This window comes from Peromyscus californicus, unplaced genomic scaffold, assembly GCF_007827085.1.
Source record: "Peromyscus californicus insignis strain IS unplaced genomic scaffold, ASM782708v3 Scaffold_6__1_contigs__length_162567912, whole genome shotgun sequence".
Taxonomy (NCBI): domain Eukaryota; kingdom Metazoa; phylum Chordata; class Mammalia; order Rodentia; family Cricetidae; genus Peromyscus; species Peromyscus californicus.
Genome location: NW_026294584.1, coordinates 93887090 through 93895151, shown reverse-complemented (window position 1 = coordinate 93895151; position 8062 = coordinate 93887090). Strand labels below are relative to the sequence as shown.

Here is an 8062-nt window from a genome sequence, read left to right as displayed (position 1 = left end):
AACCCAGAGATTAAAAATTTCAAATGAGGTACGAGGATAATAACTCAGTAGATGAAATGTTTACCATACAAGAGACAAGGAAGGAGGAAGGTCAGAGTGAATGAGGAAGATATCCAATGTTGACCTCTAGTTTCCACATGCATGTGGAGGGTGGTAATCAATCACAGAAAAAGAGTAATCCCTTCTCCATTCATCAAGTAATTATGGTTTCATATATGCTATGCTATGAAGAGGAATGACAAGAAATACGTCTCTCAGAAAGACAGACTGAAAGAGAAATAGATTCTGTATCAAAAACTTGGAAGCATGGTGTGAGCAGTATGAACAGTTATGGTTCTTGGAAATGGTATCATCTAACAAAGTAGCATCCTGCTTGTCGACTCTCTTAGAATAAGAACATGTCAGAAGTTTTCTATGCTGAGATTGTTTGAGGAATGGCAATCTTCCATCCTCTACCTAAACAGAAAATTGCAAGCCACCCAATCTGCTGGAGAAAATTCCAGCCATATATCCCTGCTTGACTTTGTGCGTGGCATTCTTCAGAGGTCTGCAGATGTCAAACCAGCACCCTGACAATTAGTGGCGGTCATAACCAGTTCAGAATTATGATATAAGCTTCAAATTTCAGCTCTGGCACTTGTCACCTGTCTCAGAAATGGGCAGAGCAAACAGATCTATATAGAACATTAGAGGATTTTTGTCTATGAAGCCAGGAACACAACGGGATGTCAAGCCGTAGCTTTGTGGGTACCTCGATGCTCAGTAGAAATCCTGGCAGATGTTCATGAGGATAATGTCTGATGTCCTAATGTTGTTGGTGGAAAGTAGGGCAATTGTCTTGGAGACTGAGACCAAAGACCAGTCTCCATACTGACACTGAACAACATGGGAAAACATTGTCAAAAATTTTGGGTCTTCGGGATTTTCATTGAAGCTTAACATTTCTTGGAATTTTCTTGAGTATTTTGTTTTTCTATTCAAACAAACCTCTTTCTCTTGATTTAGGAAAGTTAATTCCAAGCGGAAAAATTAGGACTTTAAACTATTTCCTTCATGTAGTATAAAAAGGCTCATAGCATCTGAGACAAATGGGTTGAAATATTACCAAGATTTCTTATTAGATGAGCTTAATTGCTCATCTAATTCCAGTCTACAGGACACTCTGCCACAAAGAGAGAACAGAATGTTTTGTGGAAGTCCTGACCAGTTCTTCTGGCTAGGCCAGAGCGATCATTAAACAAAATGGGCCCAAGTTCACAAAACAGACAAATGAACTTCAGCTTCCTGAGTCCACTTTATTATACCCCAAAGAACCATATGCATTTTTATACTGCATTTAATTTGATATTCTACACATAGGGAAATTTAGCTGCAATAAAATGTTGAAAAGCCTAGCCTCAAATGGCACGCTGTGAATGTGATTCAGTTTGCAGCTCTTCATGGCTGTGGTGACAGAACCCCTGAGGTCAGGCCCGTTGTTTGTCATTGCCCTTTCTCCTCCAGTCATAAAATGAGAACTTTGTAATTACCCGGTCATATTCACTCCGTGTTTCTCATTTGGTCACTTGTTTGTCTTTGGCTTCCTCTCTGCGTGCTTTGCATCTTTGCAGATTCTAACCACAGTAGCCCTCATTTGACCAATGAACTCACTTGGAATGAATGCTTCCTCCTAATGGAATCAAGAAAATAACGGGTCATCTTCACACACACATACACACACACACACACACACACACACACACACACACACACACACACACTATATGTGTATTCTCCACTCTCTGTACATTTCTTACATAGGAATAGAAAACCCACATGTTAACATGGAGTGTCTGCCTCAGTTACCCTCACCATATTTTTTGAATCAGGGTCTCTAATTCATCCTGGAAATTTTGTATAAGGCTAGACTTTCTGGCCAGGAAGTTCAGAGATCCTCATAACACCATCCCTGTATCCTAGCACTGAGATTACAACTATGTGTGACTATATTTTCTTATGTGGATGCTAGGAATCTGATCCAACTGAATTCTCTCTCCAGTCCATCAATAAGCTTCCTTCCTTCCTTCCTTCCTTCCTTCCTTCCTTCCTTCCTTCCTTCCTTCCTTCCTCCCTCCCTCCCTCCCCCTCCCTCCCTCCATCCCGCTCACTCGCTCTCGCTCTCACTCTCACTCTCTTTACAAGATCTCATTATGTATTTCAGGCTGGCCTGTAATTAAGTTATATAGGTCAAGTTGAATTTGTACTCAGAAACATCCTCCTGCCTCTGCCTCCTCAGTGTGATGATTAAAGGTTTGTGCCAACTTGCCTAGCATCAAGAAAATTATGCCACATCAAAGTTGCTTTGATATTCACTTATAGAAATAAAGAAAATAAGAAAAAAATCTGTAAATTGAAATTATCATAGGGGAAATGTTATAAAATGGAACAAAACATATGTTTGTGTTTGTGTGTGTGTTTGTGTGTGTGTGTGTGTGTAGAGAGAGATTTTGCCTATATCAATATAAAAGATATATACTATATTGTCTTATAAAGACTTTTTAAAGATTTTTTAAATTTCTGAGTAATTTTGCCATGTACTAAATTTTTTACAAACTAATAGGATTTTTCTCAATTTATTTAAAACAGTAATAAATACCAAAGAACATTTGGAAAATAAGGATCCCATATGACACCATAATCCAGCCACACGTACACAATAACAGATGCATGTCTAATCTGTTCCTCCTCAGTTAGTTTGCTTGATCTTCTACATAGATATGTGAACTTTGAACATGTTACAGATTATAGATACACACAGTTTACACCGTTTATACTTCAATAATGAAATAAAGCTGTGCTGTTTTAGGCAACATGACATTTTTAATAAAATAATAGGTAATGGTCTATATCCCATCACTTAAAATTGTGCTCTGACATCTCAATATAGCTTGTGAATTTAACTTACTAAATCAAACATCTATTATTTATTGTGTCTTATTTTATATTTGGAAATTTTTAGTACATTTTAAAATTTATTGTTGTGAACTTGTGTGTGTATAGGTGAGAATATATGTCTGTCAGGATGCAAGATTAGAGGTTGGAGAACAAGTTTCAGGAGTTTGATCTCTGCTTTCACTGTATGGTGCCAGGGGATTGAACTTAGCTCTTCAGACTTAGTGGCAGGTGTCTTTATTGGCTGAGTCATCTCACTGCCTCCGTGTCTTGTATGAAATCAAAGTAAAATATGCATGCGTGTTTGTGTGTGTAAATGTTTGTCTTTGCCTCTAATTATTTTGTAAGAGATACTTAACTATTAAATCTATAACATTAACATTTTATGTGCAACTATTCTTTTATAAAATTGTGAGATCTGAAAAGACCAGTGTCCTTTACTCAATTTTCTTCACAGAATTGTCATGGCAACCAGTGCTTAGCTTCTTTCACTCAATGTAGAATTAGCTTTTCAACTTGCATAAAAACTTCCGTTGGGTTTTGATTGGACTCCTATAAAATTTGAAGACAGTGAATATCTTCATGATTTTGAGGCTTCATAAATATTAACACAATGAATCTCCCATTAGTTTTATCTTTTCAAATGCCTTTCAATAAAGCTTAATGAAGTCTCTACTTAAGTATTGGGTATTCTATTGTAAGTATTGCAAAGTATCTTATAATTTTTATATCTATGAACATTTAATTATAGATCAATAGAAGAAAATACACTAAAACATGCTGGTAATTTCAAAATTTTATTTGCATACATTCCGTGGTTGCAACATACCATACAAATTTTATTTAATGAGTTTTATTTCTTGCTTTTATGAGCTTCTCTCTTTCGTCTTTTACTTTAAGGTTCTAAATCCTGCTGAACCTTGTCAACTGAAGATCAATTTTTGCAGGGCTATCTGTCTCCTTTCTGATTTTAGAATATGTGTTTGAATATTTCATTCACTTTTTGCGCATTTTGATATTTGCAAGCACCTTCTCTGTTGATTTGTAATTCCATCCCTGTCATAAACCATTTCTGTACATGTTTGCATCCTATTCTTATTTCATTATTTAGTCGCACTAATCTATTTGTCTATCACTGTGTGTGGTAATTGATTCGGGATGTCAATTTAGCTGAATGGAGGCATATTTAGATGGCTGGGAAAGCATTCTTTATTCTCAGTCATTGCATTAACTCTTTTAGATAGCTCAGGAGGCACTAAGCCCAACCCTTTGCTGCTGAAAGGGAAACTGGAGTGGTTTAGAATTTGGTTAAATTGATTGAGATGCCCTTGGTACACCTATCAGGATGTTTCTAATGCAGTTCACATCTGAGTCTACATTCTGCATGACAGAGATCAGCCCTCAGTGTGGGGGACATTTTCCAGTGGGTTAGAGGTCTGGCTGGGACAAAACTATGGTGGGCAAATTAATCCCTGCCTTCTGTTTGGATATAGGGGACTGTTTCCATAGCTTTGAGATAAGAAGTCCAGTAGAACTTTACAAAGGAAATAGGAATATTCCAGACCTGCAGGATGTCAAAATAGGCATTACCAAAATCTAAATACTAGAGAAATTGAAAAATAGAAAAGAGGCTCCCCTCCCTTTCTGCCTCCTCTGCTATCATGGTGCCCATAAAAAAGCTTGTGGTAAGCGGGGGTGGGGGGGGGTAACAAAAAGAAGAAGGTTTTGAAGTTCACCCTTGATTGTATGCACCCTGTAGAAAATGGAATCATGGATGCTGCCAATTTTGAGCAGCTCCTCCAGGAGAGAATCAAGGTGAACCGGAAAGCTGGCAATCTTGGCAGAGGAGTTGTGACTATCAAACCGAGCAAGAGCAAGATCACTGTTACTTCTGACATGCCTTTCTCTCAAATGTATTAGAAATATCTCACCAACAAATATTTGGAGAAGAACAATCTCCAAGACTGGCTGTGTGTTATCGCCAACAGCCAAGAGAGGTTTGAGCTGTGCTACTTCCATGTTAACCAGAACAAAGAGGAGGAGGAGGAGGAGGATTAAGACACATTGGTCTGGAATGTTTTGTGTTAATTCATGAATAAAATTCAGGAACGAAACAAAGAGAAAAGAATGGAATTGATGTACAAAACCAAGAAGTGGCTGGCTCTAGCAGAAGTTGTGTGGTTAGGTTGTAATTGATGGAGTTAGAACATAAGGCATTCAAAGACACTGAAACTAACTCCACTGGAGATCAGATATGAGAGAAAGGAAAGCAAGGATACCTTATAATCTAGTCGAAGTGATGTTTTCTTCGGTCTGAGACAGTTGCCTTTTGTTGTGTCTATACTTGTTATAGTCACTAATATCCACACATAGATTGTACTATCGCAATTTAAGGCTGGATAAAATTTTATTTTGAGACTTTCTGTGCATTATGTAATGTTTACAATTATCACTAGCTTTACCTATTTGTAAATGTCATCAGTAACATTCACAAGAACAAAAATGTGTCTAGACATTGCAAGATATTCCTTAGCAATTCAAAACCTACCCTCAGCTGAGAGCCACTTAGGAAAATCAATAGTAAATGAAAAAAAAAAAAAAAGTCCTGACATGTTTTTTGTTCCTTTAAGAAGTGATTAATTACCAGTGATTTGATTAAACTGTTTTCTTTTTTCTTTTGATTTTCTTTCATTGACAGGGAACCTATTAAGAAACATCAACAATTCAATATTTCTTTACTTTTGGAGACATTAGTCTAAATCATTTGCAATGAATCACTTGAGTATTTGAATTATGATATGTATTAACTGAAAAAGTAATGAAAAAAATTGTTAATTAATAAACATAAATCGCTTATCAAAAATCATGTCTAAAAGATGCATCAATGTTCAGTGCCTAGATATCTGACTTAAGACTTCATGAAAACTAATTTTCACCTTGAAAAGTCTTTTGAGGCAGTCTCACAGCTCAGGCTAATGTCTAACTTGGGATTCTCCTGACTGTATTTTCTAAGGGACAGGGTTACAGCCATGTGTCATGATGACCACTGTTAAAAAGAATTTTCAAGAAAAAAAACTTGAGGAGGGTGAGGAGAAAGTAAAAAATAATCACACATTTTATGTATAGAATGTTTTGTAAGTGACAATATTTGATGCAAAAACAAACCAAATGATTTAAATAATTGCATTAATGAATTTTAGCAATAATTATTGTAAGTATTGATTTTTCTTGCTGCAAAATAAGTTCTAGCTCTTCAGAAAGCGTCTTTTATAAGTACGTGGAAAAAAGGAGACTTGAACAACATAAAATTGAGAGAATTATTAGTTTAATTAGTGTTTACAAAGAGGCACTATAATTTATATGGTAAATGTACTGCAGACATTTGAGTATCCAAATGGTCATGAGTGATGCCTGCTTTCACCTACCAGGAAACAATGGTGAATCAATAAGCCCAATTCTTTGGTTTCCTTTTCACTACGATGGGAATCAAGCCACCAGTGTCATGGTAGGAAGATTCATTAGAAAATATATGCAAAAGCACCAGAAGCCACCAAATCAATGGTACAGTAATTGCTGTTAATTATTGAAGTCAGATTCTGCAAGTAAAGACATCTAGAATTCAGTGACTATGGAAGAAAACAATGATGTTTTTCTATTTGTTATTATTTTCTTATAAAAATTTGGACAAATAAAACCTTTATTGATTTCTGTGCTATTGCAAAACAAAACAAAGTAAATGAACAAAAAACCCATGATAATTGAAGTCAGAAAGATGACTTAATGGTACAGGTGATTGAAAACCCAACACATTCTAGAAACTGTCTCTTTCTAAGAAATTATCTATGGATTAGATTGACCTGTGGTCACATATGTGTTTGTGAGATATTCTTAATTGCATTGAGGTGGGAGAATCCACCCTGAATGGGGACATCATCGTTTCATCAGTTGGGCCCTGGACTGAGTGACATGGAAAGAGGAAACTGCGCACTGACTTGACCTAATACATGAGTTTGCTGTTCTCTGCTCTTGACTATGGATGCAATGTGATCATTTCTATCAAATTTCTGCCACTGTGATTTCCTTGCTATGATGGATTTAAACTTGGACTTATAAGGTAAAACAAACCTTTACTCCATTAAGTTGCTTTGTCAGATATTTTACAAAGACACTGTACACTTGTTATATAAGCATTAAGAACCTGAGTTCAAATGCCAGAATTCACATATATACCCACGTGTGAGCACTTGCTACTGTAAACCCAGTGGTACAGGGTAAGAGAATGGGCAGACAAGAGGATTGATCAGGCTTCCTAACCGTTAGCCTAGCTGTATGAATGAGAGAACCTGACTCAAAGGTAGAAGATAATATAGAGTGAGAGTTTTCAGTACCTGATGTCCTTCTCTGGTCCTAAAGAGCACACCCACACACATGTGTAGTGCATATATAGCATCCACAACCATTTAAAAAATGATGCTGCATTTGACACTTAAAATGGGGTAAAAACTGTAATTATTTTTTAAAATAAATATAAACACCATGGTGTTAATTTGAATATTGCTGTCAGTGAATATTACAGCAATTTTATTAGAGCCTATGAAAATGCTATATACAGAGATGACATTGTTCAGTCTTTAGGGAGTTGAATACCTCAACAAAACAGGGGCATTTGTACTTTATTTCATTATGCACACATTTTTTCTTGGTAAAGTGCATTTTGTCCATGTAATTATCCAACTATGAATATGACACTATGCCATAATTTATTTAAAGTTAAAAAAGGTGCATTTTTTGTCTGCATTGCTGTTTATTTTAATGGAAATTTCCACTAGGATGTATGCTTTGAGTTTATTTGGGTCAGAGGCTGGTTTTGTAGACTTAGCATCCATTATGTGTATTTCAGAAAGTGCTAGGACATGAAGAACTGTGGTCTGTTTCAGTCCATTAATGCATGATTCTTGGACAGCTTAATGCATATGCCTTCTTAGCTGAAATTTTAAAATCTGAGGCTAGTTGAAGGATTGTCCTTAGCAGATGGAATGATTACTAAGATAGTGTGGAGAAAATGATACCCTATACCATTTTACCTGAAATAAGTCACATATTGCATAATTTACTATAATTTAATGTATAC

The 8062-nt window shown here is 36.1% G+C and overlaps 1 pseudogene; it reads left to right on the top strand.

Annotated features, from left to right (window-relative positions):
• Positions 1-4592: 4592 nt before the first annotated feature.
• Positions 4593-4989, top strand: LOC128100081 (60S ribosomal protein L22-like; annotated as a pseudogene).
• The last annotated feature ends 3073 nt before the right edge of the window (positions 4990-8062 follow it).